Consider the following 23,478-nt stretch of genomic DNA (forward strand, 5'->3'; position numbering starts at 1 on the left):
CCTATTTTACTCTTAAATCCGTATTTAATAGTGAAAAATTCATTTTTCGAGCATAACAAGTGCAAAAATTATGAAAATTTACAGGTTATCTTAAAATAATATATGTAACAACATATCCAAAAACCAACTTAAAATTCGAAGTATAGCTAATTTTCGACCAAAAATGACATTTTTACTCATAAAATCACATTTAAATGTCATTATTATTAAATATGAACAATAAAAATCCGAAAAATTAACCAAAAAATCCTAAAACACTTTAGGACCAGAAATATTAACATGCATGTAATTATTTCATGATATATCATAATAACACAAATTTTACAAGTTTTATTTTGTTATTCATATAACTCGGAAAAACTTTTAACCAATTTGCATGCAAACAACCGTGGCTCATGATACCGATTGAAGGAAATGTAGATCTTTATACATACTAACATATTCATATATGTCAAAATTAATTTGTCATAAAATTAAAACGGATTTTATGCATGCAAACAATAATATAAGAGAAGAGAAATCAAGTCCTTACATTGTAGATTTCGGTTATATTGGGCACAAGAGAGATCACCTTTCTCTCTTGTTCTTGAGCTTTTCCTTATGGATGAACCAAGATCCAAGTGTAGGATCTCTCCCTAAGCTTTATACCCAAGGCTTTCTCTTAATTAGAATTAATATTATTGGATCTAGAATAATATTAATCTTATTGAAAAATTGAACCAAAAAGGTTTGGTTTTTACTCTCTAAAAACCGGTTTAGAGGAGAGGGATTTTAGTGGTTTTTTTTATCTTTCTAAAATATTTTGAAGTAAGTATGAATGAATATGTTACCACTAGCATGTAGTGTATATCCAAAAATAAAAACAAAACACTTTTCTTTTCTTTTGGTGAACCGTGAAAGAGGGTAGGAGAGGAGAAGAGAAAGACCCAATGCATGCCTTAGTTTGCCTTCACAAGGTGAATAGGGTTGCATGACTACTCTCCTATTATAATCATCATGTTTTCCACTAAATGTAAACACAATATTAATTCTAATCCTCTTACATTATTTCGGCACTTTCACATAATATGGAGTCCATATTATTTTTGTCAATTGTCTATATGTTACATGTCACATGTCACATATATTTGTTATGTAATTTTTAACATATTAAAAATTCAACGTATTAATAAAAATACGTCACATACAAAAATCGACTTAGTAATGTCATAATTACTTGTGCCAAAATATTTTACCAATTTATAAATCACAACGGATTGTATTTATAATAATTCATTCAAATCCAATTGTTTCTTTAAACATTAATTTCATCCGAGTAATGATACAATTCAATTACTCAGACCGTATCTCATTTAATCACATTTCAATTTGATACGTAAATTTTACTTCCAAAATCGTCCGTCAATTTTCAAGTAATTTAATTAACTCGCAACATTATACGATTAATTAAATAATCAATTAAGAGTATTGCCCTTTAGGTATGACCTAGGGGGTCAACTGATCACCACCGTCACACACAACGTGTAATGTCAAACTCTAGTCACCAATCATTACCGATATATGTTGACCAGTTGACAGTAACAATATTACTTCCCAATTGTATTCTTAAAATGAGATTTAATAATGATATTTAAATCATGTGATCGCACTATTGTTGAGGACACATTTCCCAACACGAGTACGGCATAACACTCACACTAGCCCCTAGACCACATAAGGCTTTGTTGATCGTGGTGTCGCCAATGGTACACGGTATTGAGAAGCTTCCCGGATCCTAGAGTTTTGGTGGTGAACTCCCTTGAAGTATTGCACTACTCACCTTAGTGAAGGCGATAGTCTCAAGCTTCCGGATCGACTTCTTCTTTGTGAGGATGTCTTTCATATATTTCGCATAGGCCGGCACGTGATTGATTAATTCCGTGAAAGGAATTGAGACTTCCAAACTCTTCACAATTTCCATAAATTTTCCAAGTTGGTCATCAAATTTGGGCTTGGCTTGACGACTTGGAAAAGGAAGTCTATTCACAATGGGCTCCTTCTCTTTGACCTTGTCTTCATTTTTCTTTGAAACTTCTTCATTTGATGGTACTCCATCCTTGGAGTTTTGCACAATTTCTTCCTTGTCACTAGCTTCCACAACTTCATCCTCAACTTGCTTCTTCGGTGCTTCATACCTTGTACCACTTCTCAAGTGAATGGCACTAACCGTTTCATGTCTTGGGGGATTACTTTGAGGTGGTAATTGCCCCTTTTGTCTTTGTGAGCTTGAAGATGCTAGTTGAGTCAATTGGGTTTCCAACATTTTGGTGTGAGCTAGGATGTTGTTGATGGTGGTTTCCTTCGCTTGACTATCCTTTTGCATTTGATTGAAAAACTCTTGTTGATTCTTTTGCATTTGAAGGACCGCTTTTTTAACATCAAAACCTTGGTCATTTTGTTGATTGTATGGAGATTGATTTTGGTAACCTTGGTTTTGGTTGTAAAAGGGTCTTTGATTTTGGTTTCTCATGGGAGGTGGGGTGTATGTTGTTTGAGGGTTTTGAACATTTTGGCTTTTGTATGAGAGATTTGGATGGAATTTGGTGTTTTCATTGTAATAGTTGGAATAAGGGGTACCACTCTTGTATGCTTGGAAAGCATTCACTTGTTCATTTGTTCCCCTACATTCACTTGGGTCATGTCCCAAAGTTCCACAATTCTCACATATCCCACTTAGAATTGATGAAGATGCCGTCATGGCATTAACATGATGCTTTGGTGATTTTGAGGCTTCTTCAAGTCTAGCCATAGCCTTTTCAAACTTCAAATTGATGGTATCAATGTGAACACTAAGTTGAGCACCCAATTGAGTAACGGAGTCCACTTCATGCTTTCCTCCTCTAGTAGCCTTGCGAGGTCTACTATATTATGAGTTATGGACCGACAAATTCCTTTGAACCGCTCCCAAGCTTCATACAAAGATTCTTCATCCCTTTGCTTAAAACCCGTAATTTGAGCTCTTAGCATGTTAGTCTTTTCCGGTGGATAGAACTTTTTGTAGAAAGCTAGAGCCAACTTCTTCCAAGAATCAATTCTGAGAGTGGTCTTATCAAGGCCCTTTAACCATTGTTTCGCGGTGCCAATTAGAGAAAAAGGAATTAAGACCCATCGAATTTGGTCTTGAGTTACACCGGTTTGAGAAATCGCATCACAATAGTCACAAAAGGTCTCCATGTGAGAGTAAGGGTCTTCACTAGGCATCCCCCCAAATTGGCTTCTTTCGACTAATTGGATAAATGCGGATTTGGCAATGAAATTTCCGGTTAGATTTTGTGGTGTGGGAGTACCATTGGGTAGGTTCTCCTCGGTGGGTACGGAATGTGATGAAAACTTAGGCATTGTGGGTTGATTTTGTGTTGTATTTTGTGTTGGGTTCTCCTCACCTTCTCTTGCAAAAGGGTTGATGAACTCAATAGTTGGTTGAATATTTACAACCTCACCAATACCTCTCAAATTCCTCCTAGCAAGTCTTTTATTAGTTGTCAAAGTTCTTTCAATTTCACGATCAAAGGGTAACAAGTCACCTTGTGACCTTCTAGACATGCAAAATATCAAACAACTCGAAAACAATTAGAACAAACCTTGAGGAGTTTTACTTCCCCAAGGCAAAGAAAGACACAACTAATAACAATATAAGAAAATCTAAATCAAGTTAACACCGTCCTGCAACAACGGCGCCATTTTTGGTCGGACTAAATCTTTTCGGTAACTTGTCGTTAGGAGCACCTAGACCAAAACACAATTTATAGCTTCACAAACAACTCTACAATTAGTAAAGAGGCAAGTAAAGGTCGGATCCCAAGGGACGGGAATTGAGATGAGATTTCTATTGTAACTAGTGGTGTCTTAGGGGTGTCACAATTTGGGTTGATGTAGAAGGTCACTAAACTAAATAGCAATAAAAGTAAACAAGCAAGATGAATTAAAAAGGGTTGTAAACAATTGATAAAAAGCACTAGGGTATCATGGGGACATAGGGGATTCATAGGAATTGATCATACAAACATGTTCTCAAATTATAAGCAAGCAATTATTGTTGTGATGGATTGAGTTGGGTTATATCTTACAATCCTAGGAAAGTTTGAGTCCCGGAGCCGAATCGATTAGATTATACAACACCTACAAGTCGACTTAGTCTTCCCTACTCAACAACATGCATGGTCTAATGAGACTCGAGTTGGTTTATGTCTTACAAGTCTCATTGAAAAGATAGGTGATGGGTAAAAAATGCAAGGATTCATAGGCTCGCATTTCATCAAACATAACATGTGCATGAGTTGAGATCATAACAAGCAAGCAAATAAACCATGAAAGCATATTAATTTAAGCATGAATCATTCCCCATGTTGGTTTCCCCTAATTACCCATTAACCCTAGCTAAGTGACTACTCACTCATTATCATGTTGAACATGCTAGCAAGGTTGTCAATCATACCAACAAAGTGAAACATGATGAATAAATGAAAGTAATTAGCAATAATTAAAAAGGGATTAAAAGAATTATACCTATTAATGATTCCAATAATAAAGCAAAGAATAAAAGAAGTATTTGATGCTTGATTGAGAGGTTGTCAATCTCCCAACAATAACCCAAATAATCTTCAATTACCTAAAATAAAGGATGAACAAAAGAGAGATTAAGGAAATAAAACTTGTATTAAAACTTGATAATTGTTGATTACAATATTAAAAAGAGATTTGATTGATATTTACTATACTAAAGATTGCTAAGAAGAACATGCTCTTCTAATTAGACTAATGGGGTATTTATAGTGGGGATTAGGTGTAGGAATTAGGGTTAACTAAGGTCTTAAATGACGATTAAGTCCCTACGTAAGGAAACGCCGGTATTTTTGGAAGGATGGGCATCTTTCTTGAAGCTTGAAGAAGACGAAGTTGTGCTGCCTTGGAATCCGTGCGTCTTTAGTACGGGACGGCCGGATTCGTATGTCTCTGCCCGGGCGTCTTGGGGAGAAAACGGGCGTCTTCTGGGGTTGCTGCCCGGGCGTCTTGGAGTGAAGACGCACGGATTGTGAAGGTGGAGGACAGGCGTCTTCAGGACAATCCGCACGGATTGCTGGACAGTCACATTTCTTCTTCTTTTCTTCCCTTTTCTTTATAAAATCCTTGGGGATTTCCTCGGGGATGCAAGGATCTTTTCTCATCATTGCCCATCTACTATAGTATGTACAAAGGCCTTCTAATCTTGTCTCTCCTTGATGCTTGGTCATTGAATTCAATCAATTTAGTCTCGTTTTGCCATGAAAATGCAAGGTTTGCACTCCTTTCCTACCAAGGACACAAAACCTCAAAGAATATGCAAAACAAAGAACTAAAGACAATAAATGACCCAAATATGCACTAAAAATCATGGGAACAAGGCTAATTCAGGGACTAAATATGCTCTAATTATTGTCACATCGATTGTATTAAATGTGTTGTTTATGTATTTGTTAGTTTATGCCTTAATGTTTCCGATCGTTATCAATTGTTTTACATGAGTTATTTTTGTACTTGCTTTTCGTTCCTTAATTCTTTGTATTGTTATTAATTGTATTAAATATTTTGTTCATGAATTGGTTTGCTTATGTCTTATGTTTATAGATATTAATTGTATTCAACGTATTCTTCATGTTTGACTTTTTAAGCATGCTTTGTTGATTTGAAAGATGGTTGATTTTGAAAATGTTTCTTACATGTTACTTATTGTGCATGTGGTTACATGTTTGTCAAAAATTTTAATCCTTGGTAACCCGAGCTTTACTCTTATCGTACTTTAATCCTTTTTGGATTATTTGATGGCGTTGTCCTTGTTTGAGGTGATTTCGAGGTTGATTCCCTTGTGGTTTATTAAGGCAACAAGTTAGGATTGATGACAGTTATTGGGATGTTGAGATATGAAAGAAAAGAGTGTTTATATTATGAGTTTGGTAACGAAGAAGTTTATTTTGGGATTAGAGGTTATTGCGAGGAAGTTTACTTTCGGACTTGTTATGACGATGTTTCCTTTATGATTATAGGCGTTATGTTCTTTTGTGTATTTGAAGAAATCCTTATTGATGATAGAGGGTGATGATATTTGGAATAATATATATGATTGTGGTTTCATAGTTTCATAAGAAGTGAGAGGCATATTGAGTGCATTTATCTTATGGTATTATTTGGAAATATCGTGACTTATGTTCTTGATGGTTGGAGTTATTGAATTTTGGCTTGAGTTAAGGGAAAGGTTATGCGAGTAATTTATGGATCGAGAGTAAAATAATGGAAACGAATTGAATGTTAGTGTGGAGTTTAGATTAAGCAAGTTGAGAATTTTGGAGGATTATGCTTGACTTTAAGTGGAATATCATTTTGAGGAGTAAGGATCATAAATGGCAATGAGTGAGTTATAAGGGATTTTATGATTTATCTGTTGAGGAGTTATTTACTGATCGTACGTTTTAAAGGATTGTTTGAACAGGGTGAGCTATAATTTATGGACTTGTGAGATGTTAATGTTTAAATGTTAAAGTGCTCAAGAGTTGACTTAGTATTGTGGTATTCATCTTTTGAGGGTATAGAGATTGCTATGGATTGATCCATTAAGTGTGATTAGATGAAGTTCTTGAGAGTGGAAGGACTTGAGAGTTTATGATCTTGAGAGTTGATAATCTGAGGATGTAGTGATGGTGAAAGGAGCAGTTATATAGAGATTTGTTTGTCCTGAGGTTTTATGGAGATATGACAAAAGGATGTTATGAGACGTTGTTACCTTAAGTGATGATTGTATGATGATTGTAAGACCCTGGTTATCTGCTTTATTTATTTTATCTTAAGGTATCGTCTTCGGGTAGATGAATGAGTTTTTGGAGTCGTCTATTCTTATCATCCTTGCACGTGTTAACCATACCTCTTCTATTTGAGCCTTCAGACCAAAAGTTTCTTTTTATTTTTGTCCTCCGTTTAATTCATCTATCGTTACTCTATATTTTTTTTCTATTTCAACTCTAGTTCCTTCTTCTTTGAACTTTTGTAATTACCCTTTTCACATTGATTTATCTCTAAACTTTTACTTCCTAAAACAATGTATTCTTTTGCCTTGTGATATTGCGCGACAATATTTTATTTCGGTTTGCAAGTGTTATTTATGAAGCAAATGTAGATTCATATACATACTAACATACTCATATATGTCGAAATTAATTTGTCATAAAATTAAACATGGATTTTATGCATGCAAACATAAGATAAAATAGAGGAGAAATCATATTCTTACAATGGTATTTCGGTTCAAATGGGCACAAGTGAGTTCTCCTACTCACTTGTTCTTGAGCTCTCCAAATGGAAGAACAAGGATTCAAGTATAGAATCCCTCCCAAAAGCATATACCCAAGGAAATCTCTTAATAACTAATATTATGTAGATCTAGTAATAATATTAGTTATACTTAAAATATGACACAAAATAATATGTATTGGCACTACAAAATCTCGGCCAAAGGAAAGAGTTTTGTGTATTTTTCTCTCTAAGTTTTCACAAGTTATGGAGAGATATATTTTTCTTACTCTAGAAAAATATTTAGTGAAGTGATGAAATGAATATTGGAGGAAAACATTTTAGTTTTCCATAAGGAAAACCGATTGGAGGGTTTTGGGAAGCCAATGCATGGATCCCTTTTTCTTCCCCATGAAGAGTAGGCATGCATGCCTAGATATAGAGTGTAATAATTGTGTTTTTCCCTTATTAAAATAATCAACACAATTTATCCACTAACACCCTCTAATTTTCGGTACACATGAGATAAAATGGGTAGTCCATTTTATTTTGTCATATGTCAATTTTGTCACATGTAACATGTTACATAACATGTTACAATGCAATGTATTTTTATCATATTAAAAATCAACATACTCATAAAATATGTCATTTACAAAATTGACTAGTAATTCATAATTACTCGTACCAAAAATGTTTCCAAATTATAAACTACAACATTCTGTATTTATAATAATTTATTCATTCCGTTTCAATTGTTTCGTAAACAATAATTTCATCTAAGTAATAAAATAATTCGATTACTTAGACCGTGTCTTATTTAATCACATTTACAATAAGATACGTAAATTATACTCACAAAATCATCCGTCAATTTTAAGTAATTTAATTAACTCATATCGGTATACGATTAATTAAATAATCAATTAAGAGTATTTCCCTATAGGTATGACCTAAGGGGATCAACTGATCACCACCGTCGCACGACAGTAATGTCAAACTCTAGTCAGCCAATCATTACCGATATGTGTGGACCAGTTGACTGTAAAAATTACATCCCACATGTATTCTTAAAATGAGATTTTAATAATGGTATTTAAATCATGTGATCGCACTATTGTTGAGGACACATTTCCCAACAATCTCCCACTTGTCCTCGACAAGTGTGCGTCACCAATTCTCTTGTCCTATTACTATCTCCCACTCAATGCAAGGTGTCTTTCAGGTCGTACTTGCAAGTGATCATATCGAGAGTGGTTTCCTCGATCCGGAGAATAAGCGATTAACCGGATTTATCCACTCGGATACCTTCCGAGCGTGGCCACGCATTTCGATTCATTACTCCTCGAGTGGCCCTGAGATATTGTTTTAACCCTGACAAGGGGATGGACAATTCCTATCGCACTCATTCCCTTCGACTAGCCACAACCATCATAACCCAAAATATGCCCATTTGACCCCATTTACGAAGGTCTTAGTAACACAAATCAAAGTTAATCTGAAACCGAGCCATCTTAGGTGAATAGTCTTTAGTCAAAAGAATCGACTCATTTGAATACTATAGCAGCTCTCGCCACGACCAGGCTATATAAATTTGCCAGAACTCTATAAGCGGTCATAAGGCCCGACAAGGTGTTCCTAACAATCTGCCTATGTGATCGATTAGTCATCTCACATGACTCTATGGCATTTGAACTTGCCATCAATCGCATCACACTCTAGTCACTTCGAGACGTCACCTCATACAAGTGACTATGGGCGAATACAATGTTAATCCGTGTTCACTTTAACGGGGTTCAATTGTCACTACAACCCGTTTGGATGTAACAAAGTATAATAAAAGAGTTTTAAAGTAAAACTCGAACGACAAATGCGATTATCACATATGAATAGTCAATGCCTGATTACTATTTCATGTTCTATAATCTAATTTGATCTTGTACGTAGTTGTTCATTTCAATTCAATTGAAATGACATGACTCATCATGTTTAGCCTTTGAGAAGGCTTTGGTTAGTAGGTTTTATCAATTTCTTGTACCTTACTCAACCTTACTACATACTCGTTTTCCTTTGTAATGTATACATTTGCATCACAAAACTTTCTGAGTACGTGTCGAGATCCAATCAAGACATAGGCCCTCTTAGCCTAAGAATAGCTCCCACTGTTTTCACAGTGTGCGGGACTCTTCCTTCTTGCACATCCCATGATTGCAAGTGTACTCAATTTCCGTTATAAATATCTCTCATTCTTCTTTATTGCCTAGAACGATTCTAGAAAATCTACTTCTTAATTATCATAACCACAATGGTATCTTAACCATCATAACCACAATGGTATCTAAACCATCCTAATGTGTTTTGATTATGGTTTTGTCGGAAACCATGCGCAACCTCAATTGTCAATTGTCACTTGTGTAACACCCTTACACAAAATTGCATCAAAAACACTTTGCATTATAGCCTTAATGCTTCTGCAAGCACTTAAGGACAATCTTTATGGCGTACTTGGCAAAGATTACTTAAATTCGATTTTGAAAACAATTCATCATACTCAAAGTATATGAAGTGTTACACATCATTATTCATTTAATTGATCCGGCAGCGGAAGCAAATGGAATCAATCAAATATGTTCAATTTAATTGAACTAGTCATGAATCTTATCAACATAAGACTTCTTACCGACGCTGATATCATGTGGATTTATCTTCATAAATCCGGATATTCAAGATGTATTATAATACTCCAAAAGTCTTAAATCATTCTCAATGATCAATATGTCATCCACATATCGGACTAATTAAAATTTCCGTAACTCCCACTAAACTTCATGTATAAACAAAACTTCTCGACTTATCGAGAAATGTTTTATCACATGATCAAAATGTTGATTCTAACTCATTGATGTCCTACTTAAGACCCTCTCTTAAGTTTCACATTATCTTAGGATTGCAAGAATCTTCAAAACTCAAGACATGTATTGAATACATTCCTTCTAATTGAAGAAGTGGGTTTTAGATTCACTCGCTATGTATTTCATAATAATGAAACACAATCCCTAATAAGATCCAAATAGACTTAAGCATTTCAATTGGTGCAAAACCCTTTGCAACCAATCAAACCTTGAAATCTCTCTTTATTAGTGCAAAACCCTTTGCAACTAATCAAGCCTTTTAATTTCGGATTTTCATGGCTTTAAGCCTTATATTGAGTTGTGACTTAAACACTCTTATGTAAGTCATATGTTCATTACTTTCTTGAAGTAATCATCTTGAATCAAACAATTTCTTTTGTAAGTTATAAGCTCTTTACTTTCTTAAAAGTAACATGAATTCATCATTTTTAACAAGTGACGAATTTTAACCTCCTAGGTTTTGAAGAAACAATGTCTTACACAAAACGTCTCATGTAGCCAAGAAAGACCAGTTTCTTGCGACAACGTTTTACACAAAACATCTCACGTAGCCAAGAAAGACCAGTTTCTTGCGACATAACATCTTTGTGGCTCTTTGAATAATTTCTCCCACTCTGTCTTCTAGAAATAAACTTGTATTTTAGAAAGACTGACTTCATGAGCCGCAAAACCCGTCGTACTCGTGATAATTGAAAGGGAAAAATTGAGCATTTGTTTCTTGTGAGAACTTACAACCATGGTACCCTTACCATTTCATATCTCATATGATTCGATTTAGTGGAAAAAATAATTTAGACAAAAATGATAAAATCCCCAAAAGGATCAAGTAACTCAAAGTAACTTGATTGAAATCCAAACCATATCGAATAGCGTTTGATTTCTTATCCAATCACACATTATTCCATGATGCGTGCTAAGAGAGATTAACTTGTGATACTATATCACATTTCCTTTGGCTTATATCAAAGTCTTCACTTCGATAATCCCATCACGACTAAATCGTGATTCCTTGAACTTTTGAACTTCTTCAAAGATTTCTCAATTTACCTTATTAAGTGAACACACTAGTGTCAACTTGAATCGTTGGTAAAAGAAAATGATCAACCTATTTTGGATCAATGATTTACAATCTCGATCTCCTTTTTCAAACAAAAGGCACGAGACATCTTGCTTTGAATACAAGATACGCATATACCATTAACAATCTAATGGTTTCAAGAGTACTCGATAACTCTTTGCGTTCATCATTCCAAAATTTAAGGTTTAATCTTGGGTTACCAATTTGAATCTTACATCATCTACATGATATATCATTCTAGTTTGGTTTAGAATATAATCATCTTGATAATGGGCTTGCCATACATCAAATCGTGGTGTATAGGGTCACAAAAGTGAAACCTCTTTTGTATCTTAACAAGTTTATATTCTTATTTAGAGTTTATGCACTTAATAGTCACAATTAAGTACCACTTTAAATCCAAAAACTAGATTGAGTACACAATTACTCTATCTCTCGACTTCATTGTTGCTAGTCGTCATATTCTAATCATCCTATGTATCAAACATAATGATGAAAACCTCCACTGGTTTCTAATATTGATGAAGTAGTACTAGCAAAATTTATGTTTAATCAAATAAACATTTTAAAGAAGAATGTCCCATTAGATGTCCCACAACTAACTTGTTGATTCTTCAATAATTTGGGGTAGTTTCCTTTCTCGTGTCCAACATTTTAAGACAATGGAAACTTTATCGGTCGGGATTGATAGGTTTAGTATCGTTATTCTCAACAACTTTACCTTTAACATTACCTTGTATCAATTCCATTATAATCTTTACTTCTTGAACCTCGTCCTCATCTTAACGGTTTAAGAGAATGCTCCCACTTAATTCAATGAGTCTTTACTTAGAAAAGCAAAGTTGAATCTTATGAAGATTACTCTTCATTTGTTCGTTTTAGTCTTAAAACTTTCATTGAAGTGGTTGCGTTATTTTGGTCAATTACGAATTCTGAAAGTCTAATCACCAAAACAATTTATCGCTTCAAGGTACTTAATTCATTTAAGTATATGAAAAACAATCCATTGTAAGTAGATGTGTTAGTCTAGAATCAAAAACCTGTTTGATAATGAATAACATTAATCTATACTCCTTGCAAGAGATCCTTAGCAATGGTACATTTGAGGTTTTAGAAGTAAATTCATATTTGTCTTTAGTTACGATGTTTTAATGGAGATTTGTATCAAAATCGAAATGATATCGTATATGAATTGTGGTAAAGAAATAGAACAATATAAAAACGGAATAGTGGAAAACTTAACATTTATCGTTTTATTAATACTTGTAAACAAGTATAGCATTTACATAGTGACCTCTACCCAACTATGATAAATGATTCCAAGATCCAAATTCATATTAACTTGGGCACGGTGGGGCCGATACATCCCTTATCAATATAACTCGGTGGATTAACTCTTTAATCGATTCTACTTTTAGAACTCTTAGTCGATAAAATTACATTAACATTTATCTTTAGCCCAAAACACATCGACAAGGGCACGGTGGGGCCGATACATCCCTTATCAAATACTTTTGTTGAGTTCAATCCAAATTTCGAATAAATGTGTCCATGATCCAAACCCACATTAACTTGGGCACGGTGGGGCCGATACATCCCTCATCAACATGAATTCGGTGGATTAACATTCATCACCCACTTCCCCTACGTAACAAGGTTTGTACCCCGGTGTGGCCGAGTGCACTCCCTCACGAAATAGGTTTTCATGGTTTCTACTATTTGGTAAGGCTATGTCTCAATTGATTGTTTTAGCGAGAGGTCATGTCAATTTATTATCTATCACGTTTTAAGTGAACTAAAGCGGTGAACTACGATAATTCTAATTGACACGGTCGAGGAACTCGATAATATGACAATGCATGTTTAGTTATGGCGATTTAGCAATGCATGTGACATAAAATAAAATGCAAGCATAAAAGTAAATAAATCCTAGTATGGCCTTTCCTAAAATAGAAAAACTCTTTAACTATTACATATTCGGAAACCAACTCCATTGGTCCCTTGAACTTTGGTTGTGGCACGCATCTCGAGGTAACACCGTCTTTATGTATCGCCATTCTTGAAGAAATCCGTCTTTAGGAACTCCGGAATGAATAAAATTACATAATAAATTACATAATTTCCTATTATACATTTGTAACTAAAATAAAATAAATCTATTAATTTACAAAACGGTGATACGAGATCACAATAAAAATTACAACCGAATCGATATTCCCATACATTTCGGGAAATAGCAATTAAAATCTAAGGCCATACTAAGTAAAATTACATAATTCAAAATTACATAAACTAAAATTATGACAATCATAAGAAAAATGCAGCATTATAATATGTATGAACATGCTTCATATTATGCTAAATCGCCTTTTAATTAGCCAATATCGTATATTACTCGGTTTTTACGGATTTGCGTGATTTCAACATTTTATAATCACAAAAATACATAAACTCATATTTATGCATAAGTTAATTACCCTAACCACTTAGGACTCAAAATTTAGTCTTCACTAATAAATTGACCATAATTAACTTAAATTACTAAAATTGTTCATAAATTAGTCCAAAAATTACAAAAATAAGCTATTGAACTTCAAATAAATCACAAAACTTCAAATAAATTCAAAATTTGAAATTTAAATTCATGAACATTCTGGAAAAATACCATGACACTCATAATGTTCAAAATCTTAGGTTAAAATAATTTTGAAATTTCCGGAAAAACAATGTTGCGGTTTATCGATTTTTACTAAAATAATCATAAAACATGAGGAAAAATTATATTCATTAAATTTTCAATTTTAGATCTGAAAAAGATAATAAAAGGCAACATTAGACGTTTTTCCTAAGTCATAGATTATGTTTTATTAATTTTCAACTAATAATGTCACTATTTATGCCATTTTTCTTCAAAAATTCATAAATCATGCTAAAAGACTTCTTTATAGCCAATTATTTTACACACATCTTGTAAAATTGCATGTGACAACATATTAATTTTCCATGACCAGATTCGAAATTTAACTCATATTAACCTATTTTTCACTTTAAATCCGAATTAAAATTGAAAAATCCATTTTTCGAGCATAAAAAGTCCTAAAATTATGAAAATTTACAGGTTATCTCAAAATAATATGTATCACAACATATCCAAAAACCAAGTGAAAATTCGAAGTATAGCTATTTTTAGACCAAAATGACATTTTTACTCATAAAATCACATTTAAATGCCATTATTGTAAATTATGAACAATAAAAATCCGAAAAATTAACCAAAATATCCCAAAACACTTTAGGACCAGAAATATTAACATGCATGTAATGATTTCGTGATATATCATAATAACACAAAATTTACAAGTTTTATTTTGTTATTCTTATAACTCGGAAAAACTTTTAACCAATTTGCATGCAAACAACCGTGGCTCATGATACCGATTGAAGCAAATGTAGATTCATATACATACTAACATACTCATATATGTCGAAATTAATTTGTCATAAAATTAAACATGGATTTTAGGCATGCAAACATAAGATAAAATAGAGGAGAAATCATATTCTTACAATGGTATTTCGGTTCAAATGGGCACAAGTGAGTTCTCCTACTCACTTGTTCTTGAGCTCTCCAAATGGAAGAACAAGGATTCAAGTATAGAATCCCTCCCAAAAGCATATACCCAAGGAAATCTCTTAATAACTAATATTATGTAGATCTAGTAATAATATTAGTTATACTTAAAATATGACACAAAATAATATGTATTGGCACTACAAAATCTCGGCCAAAGGAAAGAGTTTTGTGTATTTTTCTCTCTAAGTTTTCACAAGTTATGGAGAGATATATTTTTCTTACTCTAGAAAAATATTTAGTGAAGTGATGAAATGAATATTGGAGGAAAACATTTTAGTTTTCCATAAGGAAAACCGATTGGAGGGTTTTGGGAAGCCAATGCATGGATCCCTTTTTCTTCCCCATGAAGAGTAGGCATGCATGCCTAGATATAGAGTGTAATAATTGTGTTTTTCCCTTATTAAAATAATCAACACAATTTATCCACTAACACCCTCTAATTTTTAGTACACACATGAGATAAAATGGGTAGTCCATTTTATTTTGTCATATGTCAATTTTGTCACATGTAACATGTTACATGACATGTTACAATGCAATGTATTTTTATCATATTAAAAATCAACATACTCATAAAATATGTCATTTACAAAATTGACTAGTAATTCATAATTACTCGTACCAAAAATGTTTCCAAATTATAAACTACAACATTCTGTATTTATAATAATTTATTCATTCCGTTTCAATTGTTTCTGTAAACAATAATTTCATCCAAGTAATAAAATAATTCGATTACTTAGACCGTGTCTTATTTAATCACATTTACAATAAGATACGTAAATTATACTCACAAAATCATCCGTCAATTTTAAGTAATTTAATTAACTCATATCGGTATACGATTAATTAAATAATCAATTAAGAGTATTTCCCTATAGGTATGACCTAAGGGGATCAACTGATCACCACCGTCGCACGACAGTAATGTCAAACTCTAGTCAGCCAATCATTACCGATATGTGTGGACCAGTTGACTGTAAAAATTACATCCCACATGTATTCTTAAAATGAGATTTTAATAATGGTATTTAAATCATGTGATCGCACTATTGTTGAGGACACATTTCCCAACAATTTATTCTTTCATGGTAACTCGAAAATGTTTGAAATCTCATTAGAGATACTTGTGATCATCTCGTAGTGGAAGCTTGTATCCTTTGCCGAGCGATGTTAGATACTTCGAGATTGATGTTGGGTATTGAGGTTGGACACATAGTAACATAGTTGAATGTGAGTATGAATTGGGATAACATTTCATGGTTTGAAGAATGAGTATTAAAGGTCTTATATTGAGCAAATGAGAAGGTTTGAGGGTGTTATTATATTGAGGGTACATAGATGTTTATTTGTTCTATCTAGGGTTAAAGATGATTCAATTAAGAGTATGAGGGATTAATTGAAGGACATAGATTAATACAGTCTTATGGGGGAGTTGTGATGTTGAGATAATGTTCGTGGATAGTAAATTGTGAATACAAATTGAGGTTATAAGTTTGGTGATTATATGAGCACATGCAATGAGAGTTGTAAGGTGATATTATTATGCTTTGATGGAAATGCATTATCGATGGCAAGTGTGTTACGGTACAGTAGGTACTGACTTAATAAAGGATTATAGTTTCAGGGTGCTAAGGAATGTCATGAAGTATTCTAAAGAAGTGATTGAGTCTTGCGAGTGCGACCAGTGTCGTGAGATTGAGAATGCATGGAAATTATGACAGTGAAAATCAAACTTTGAGGTTTGAGATTGATGACTTTGGATACTAAGTACATATCTATAATCATCAAGATTTTATATTAAAGTTTTAGATGCTTAAGAGTTGTGATTAGTAGTAAGCACTACTCGCTTTGAGGATATTAGAGTACGAGTGATTTTAATGGCACTTGTGAATGGAAGAGTTTTCTCATTCGAAAGATATTCTTTATATTTAGAGATTATATTTTTGGAGCTTTGACTGGTGTTAGATCTTGTGGTGAATGGTAAACTAGAATTGGAGTATTTATTAAAGGTTATGTGGATTTGAAGTAATAGTTGTTAGGAAAAATTACTCTCATTAATTTACATATTCATATATGAAAAGATTTATGTAGTCATAAAATAAAACAAGATCTTATGCATGCAAACATAAATAAGATAAGAAAAGAAATCATCAATCTTACTATATGATTTCGGTTTTATGGGCACCAACAAATTCACCTATTTGTTAGTTCTTGAGCTTTCCTTAAAATGGATGAACAAAAGGTCCAAATTAGAACCTCTCCCAAATGTGAATACCCATGAAAATCTCTTAATAACTAATATTATTTTGTACTAGAAATAATATAAGTCTTACTATATAATTGACACAAAAATAATATTTTGTACTCTTGTATATTTTGGCCAAGAGAGGAGAGATTAGTGAGGTTTTTATTTCTCTAAAAATTTCTTCACAAGATAGGGAATTAATTTTCTTACACTAGAAAAAAATTAGATAAAGTAATGAATAAAAATGATAGAGGAAAAACTCTATAATTTCACTTGGAAAAACCGGTTGGAGGAGGGAAGGAGAGACCAATGCATGGTCTTGTGTTCTTCTCAAGACAAGGCTAGGCATGCATGGCTAGTCATTAGGCTTTAATCATCATGTTTTCCACTTAAATAAAAACACAATATATATTCCTTAAACTCCCTCCATTTTCGGCACATATAAATAAAATGGGTAGTCCATTTCATTTTGTCATTTGTCAATTCTGACATATGTGACATGTTACTTGACATGTGAATTTGTAATGTATTTTTAACATATTGTTTGTATCTGTCTGTGTTCTTCGGGGCGCATCCCTGGCTGAGTGGAGTCACTTGCGGGAGTGGCTTCACGCCCATTATTCGCCTTCTGTGGAACCCGCCACAGAAGGGATGTGCACATTAAGGAGTTTGGGTTTATCGCTCAACGGAGATGAGCGGGGATTAGGTGGGAACGGCTGCGGTCCCCTACTGGCGGCGTGGAGTGACCTGTTGCGATGGGCACTCTGGCAGGGCCACACACTTTAGTGTGTAGTCAGTATTGTGGAGTTGGGAATGGAGTTTGGAGTATATCTGTGACGATTGAGCTGTGTTGTTTGTTGTATTGTTGGATTATATAAATTGTGTGATTAGTACTGACCCCGTTTATTGTTTTGAAAACTGTGGTGATCCATTCGGGGATGGTGAGCAGTTGTTGAGCAGGTATGAGTCGAGTTACATGGGATAGCTGGGATGTGCCACTGTCAGATGATAGAGTCTTCCGCTGTAGCCTGAGTAGTTTATTAAACATATCATTTAGTAGAGTATAGAGTTGGTTTTGAGAGTATGTAACCGTATTTTGGTATTTGGTTTCGGATTGTATCTTATTCACTTAACTTTATACTATTTAAATAATATTTCGTTATTGTCTTATGATTATCATTGCCTCGGGCAACCGAGATGGTAGCATCTTTATACCTGAGTGGTCCTGCTAAGGCACTTTGAGTATGGGGGTGTTACAATTTCCCTATAGGTATGACCTAAGGGGATCAACTGATCACCACTGTCGCACGACAGTAATGTCAAACTCTAGTCAGTCAATCATTACCGATATGTGTGGACCAGTTGAATGTAAAATATTACATCCCACATGTATTCTTTAAATGAGATTTAAACATGTGATCATCATGATCGACAGTTGTGATCGCATTATTGTCGGAGGACACATATTCCAACAATTATAAGGAGTTCACAATTTTGAGAGGTCAGATATGTTGTTTGATGATCGTTAATGGTAGTTGGATGAGTGTTTGAAATATGAGAATTAGATGTTGGCTTAATGATCTTTATGGACTTCGATGGTATGAGTTTGATGTAACTTTTGGGATTGTACGTAGAGTGTGTGAAGATGATAATAACATTGAGGATATGGGATACTTTCTTTGGTTTGAGCTTGGATAAGGATCAAAGTGCGCAACGGTTAGGATTCCGAGATGACCTTTGTTGATGATCGCTTGTAATTCTTACCTTCTTTTGATCTTATCTTTGAAATTTCAAGTTTCGAGGACGAAACTTCTTTTTAGGAGGTTGGATTGTAACACCCCGTATTTTATTATAATATTTTATTATAAAAGTATTTTATTAAATTAATTATTTCGAAGTGTATGGATGTATTTTGGAAATATTTATATTTATCGCTTCCATTCTATATTTTATTATTTCTCGTTTTAATCTATTTTTTGTTGGGTTAAAATGTCCGTGCACAATTTTACTATTTTAATTTAATAATTTCTTTTCTATAATAAGCTCTCCTTGCAGTTTAATATGGTCCAATCGGATTTATAATTAGATAATCCATTGTATGAGTTAATAGAACCAAAGCCCACTTAAAATCCCTCTCTTATAAATACAAAACCCTAACCTAGTAGGCAAGCTCCTCTCTTTTTCTTTTGTGCGTGAATCCCCGCGGCAACTTCCCTCTTTTCCTCTCTTTTGTTCTTCTTTTCTCCCCTTAACTCCATTGTTGAATATCTTTCCTTCTTCCAAACTCATACACAAAATATATTTCCACAATCCTTGCTCTTACATCTACATCATATTTATCTCCAAATAATTTTATGGGAATTATTTGTATGGACCTTTAGACCTACGTTTTGGGTCTCTTATTTTTATGGGTAAAGAAGAATATCTTTTCATGGTGTTTTCAAGGGTTCGTTTTGTGTCATTCCTTTGACGTTTTAAAAGAGGATCTACATGCACAACTTCTTGCACATGGGATCGTGCGTCCTTAAAGGCGGTCTTAGGTAGTTGACATGTGCGTTGGAGACAAGGATTTGATGGTCGTGTCTTTCATGGAGTTTTCATTCTTATTTTGCATCATTAATTGCTAAAAAAGTAACTAGGTATTTTCCTTTAATTGTGTTTATGCGAATTGATGTAATTTACATGATTTAATAATTGATTTGTGTAATTGGTACGTGTTTAATTGTTTACTATCATGTTTAATTGTGTTGGTGTGTTTACGTATGTGTTTTATTGTTTAAATTGCATAATGTATCTTGCCTATGCTCCGTTTGAGTGTTTGGGCATGCGACTAGGGTTCCAAATGGAAACCCTAGTGGCGACTTGGTGGTGGTATGGGGGAAGACCTGGAGTTATAGCTAAACTAGTATAACCTTGAGATTATGGCTCAATGTTATAGCTGGGTTGGTATAACTCTGAGGTTGTGATAAAGTTATAGGTGAAGCCGTATAACATTGAGATTATAGCTCAATGTTATAGCTGGGCTACTATAACTTAAGTCACATGTCGATGTTATAACTAATGCTAATGTAACTGATAAGGCTAAAGTAGTATCACCAAATCAAAATAAAACTATCTCAAAACTAACAAGAATAGCTAGTGGTAAGACAAGTATCGAATCCACAGGGAGGCGGTAATAGTAGTCTGTAAATATTTATATCGTCTGAAGGTAACCGTTTTCTTGGGGGTTTGTTTTGTTTGTTATCTAACCAACTAATTGCGAGTAATTAAAAAGGGGGTTTAAAACAATGATATTAAAAGTCTAGGATTTCCGATTCACTAGGTCAATTATATGGGGTCTCTTAATCAATTGCTAGATCTATCAACTTATCTAAGGTCACAAGATCGGTCGATTCTATTTAAGCCCTTTAGATCGATTCTAACATGCGATCGCTATAATTAGATACAATCTATTTGATTATCGCAACCTATATTAATTCTAACCCTGTCGGCGAAAGGATTAATTCGCTACACTAATTAACAACTCATACCTAAGTTAATTAACTAGAATAAGAACAATAATCAAACAACAACTTATATGATTTCTCTAGCAATAAATCAATTTCCCCTTTCTAATTAACCTAGATCCCCTTCATCCTAGATGAGGAATTTGGCTACTCATTACTAAAGCAATAACAACATCAACGATAATTGAAGACATGATTGAAAACATGAAATAAGAACAATATTTGAATAACATAAACTTGAATGAATAATAATTGAAGAAAGATTAGTACCGTAGCAACAAGGAAGGATTAAACTAGAGAGTATTCAGCCGTTCTAAGCAAAATAAAGCGTAACCTAGTAATAACGTACGAGTTTAGAATTTATAATACAAAATAACTGTTTTAGGAAAATCCGGAAATAAATCTGCCAGAGAGGTTCCTCAATCAAGCCTGAGGTGACTCGATCTAGGACGATTACTCGATCGAGCCTCAAGGGACTCGATCGAGGAACCAGCTAAACAGAAAGATTCCTTCGTTTCTTCACTTCTAGCCTTCATGCTACCTCGTTCTTCATGCCATGCTCCGTGTACTCCACTATGCCATCTCAGCTATGCTCATCTTAGCTTGATTATCCTCGTAATGCGTCATTTCTGCATTAAAACATAAAATAGCGGCAATATCGACAATTCACTGAAATAAGGCATATAAACGATATAAATGCACGAAAATGGTATATAAAATGGTATGAAAGGAGCTATAAAAGTATATATAAAAGTGATACATCAAACTCCCCCAAACCAAACCTTTGCTTGTCCTCAAGCAAAACAATCAAACGAAACAAAGGACAAACAAACAACTGGTGAATGAATAACTCAGAGCAAATGTCTAGGCACATACAAATCCCAGCTATCCACATCTATAACAAAGTAATGACCAAAAATTGTGCCAATAAAACGAATTCAAAGACACGGGTAATAGATTAACGCAGCTCTACTCAAGATGTGACATGATACCGAGACTCAGCCAAATGCTTTTCAACCTTGCAAGACAATTTTGTTGGATTCTCGCGGTTTCACTCATGCACTCATAAGGGGTGAGATATATGTAAGATAGAAAGAATAAAGACACTCACTCAACTTATGGAACATGCATGCAATCTAATGTGATAGAAGATTCTCAACCTAGTGCGCACTCATAACACAGACCAAATACATGTATCAAGGACAGAATGGTGGTAAAGTGGCATGGGTATAGAAGTGGCTTATGCAAAAGAACGTATAGGTATGTGAGGCTTAGACGGTAGCCGCAGCGCTAAAACAATAGCCAAATCTAATAATATATAATACAATCATCCAACTGGAGAAATCATCTCAACTTTGACAACATATGAGAGAATGAAAAGACTCTTCAAATGTGCATTAGACTCCAGTAATTACCACTCATGACCTCCTAACAAAACTTGATGAAGCAAGAATTTTTTTCTTTTTCTTTTCTTTCTTTCTTTTTTTGATTTCTTTTTTTTCATCTTTCTTTCTTCTTTCTTTTGTTCTTTTTTTTTGTCTTTTTTTTTCATTGCTTCATAATATTTTTCTTTTTCAACATAGGAGGTCATACAATTGCTACAAAAAGATAGCTACTGTTAGAAATAATAATCTCATTATATAACATATTCATATATGTGATATTTTAATTTAGTCATAAAATTAAAAACTAGATCTTATGCATGCAAACATAAATAAGAATAGAGAAGAAATTGTCTTTCTTACTCTGGAATTTCGGATTAAAGGGCACAAGTAAGATCTCCTTCTTACTTGTTCTTGAGCTTTCCTTATATGGATGAACAAAGATTCAAGCTTAGAATCCCTCCCAAAGATGAATACCCAAGATAACCTCTTAAAAGACTAATATTATTAGAACTAGAATAATATTAATCTTACTAAAATTGACCCAAAATATTTGTTTTTGTCTCTTGTAATTTCGGCCAAGAGGAAGGAAATATATGAGTATTTTTCTCTCTAAACTTCTCTAAGTTTTGGTTGTGTAAATGAATGAATAATACACTAGTGAATATCTTAGTGTATGTATCAATATAAATTGTAGACACCCTTGGCCTTTTCTCTAGGGAAACCCGGGTATGGGGGGTGGCAAGGGCCAATGCATGGCTAAGATACTCTTCACAAAAGCAACTAGGTGTGCATGGCTATGAATTAGGTTTAATGATTATGCTTCTTATGTAACATAAAACATAATAAAAACCCCAACCCTCCCCATATATTTTCGGCACATATATTGTAAAATGGAAAGTCCATTTTACAATTTATTTGTCAATTTGTCACATGTAACATGTTCCATGACATTATGTGTATAAAATGTATTTTTAACAATTAAAAATCAACATATTAATAAAGTATGTCACTTATAAAATTAACCTAGTCATTCATAATTACTTGTACCGTAATGGGTTTCTGAATCATAAATTACAACATTCTGTATTTATAATAATTTATTCATTCCATTTCAATTGTTTCCATAAACAATAATTTCATCTAAGTAATAAAACAATTTGATTACTTAGACCGTATCTTATTTAATCGAATTACAATAAGATACGTTAATAATACTCACAAAATCGTCCATTAATTTTAAGAAATTTAATTAACCCGTATCGACATACGATCAATTAAATAATCAATTAAGAGTGTTACCCTTTAGGTATGACCTAAGGGGATCAACTGATCACCACCGTCGCACGACAGTAATGTCAAACTCTAGTCAGCCAATCATTACCGATATGTGTGGACCAGTTGGCTGTAAAATATTACATC

At 33.6% G+C, this 23,478-nt stretch overlaps 1 non-coding gene across 1 annotated transcript; it reads left to right on the forward strand.

The window, feature by feature from the left end:
• The first annotated feature begins 2,902 nt into the window (after positions 1-2,902).
• On the forward strand, positions 2,903-3,006 carry LOC141603930 (small nucleolar RNA R71). The gene has a single exon (XR_012525765.1). It is a non-coding gene; the product is annotated as a small nucleolar RNA R71 (small nucleolar RNA).
• The last annotated feature ends 20,472 nt before the right edge of the window (positions 3,007-23,478 follow it).

This window comes from Silene latifolia, chromosome 9 (assembly GCF_048544455.1).
Source record: "Silene latifolia isolate original U9 population chromosome 9, ASM4854445v1, whole genome shotgun sequence".
Taxonomy (NCBI): Eukaryota; Viridiplantae; Streptophyta; class Magnoliopsida; order Caryophyllales; family Caryophyllaceae; genus Silene; species Silene latifolia.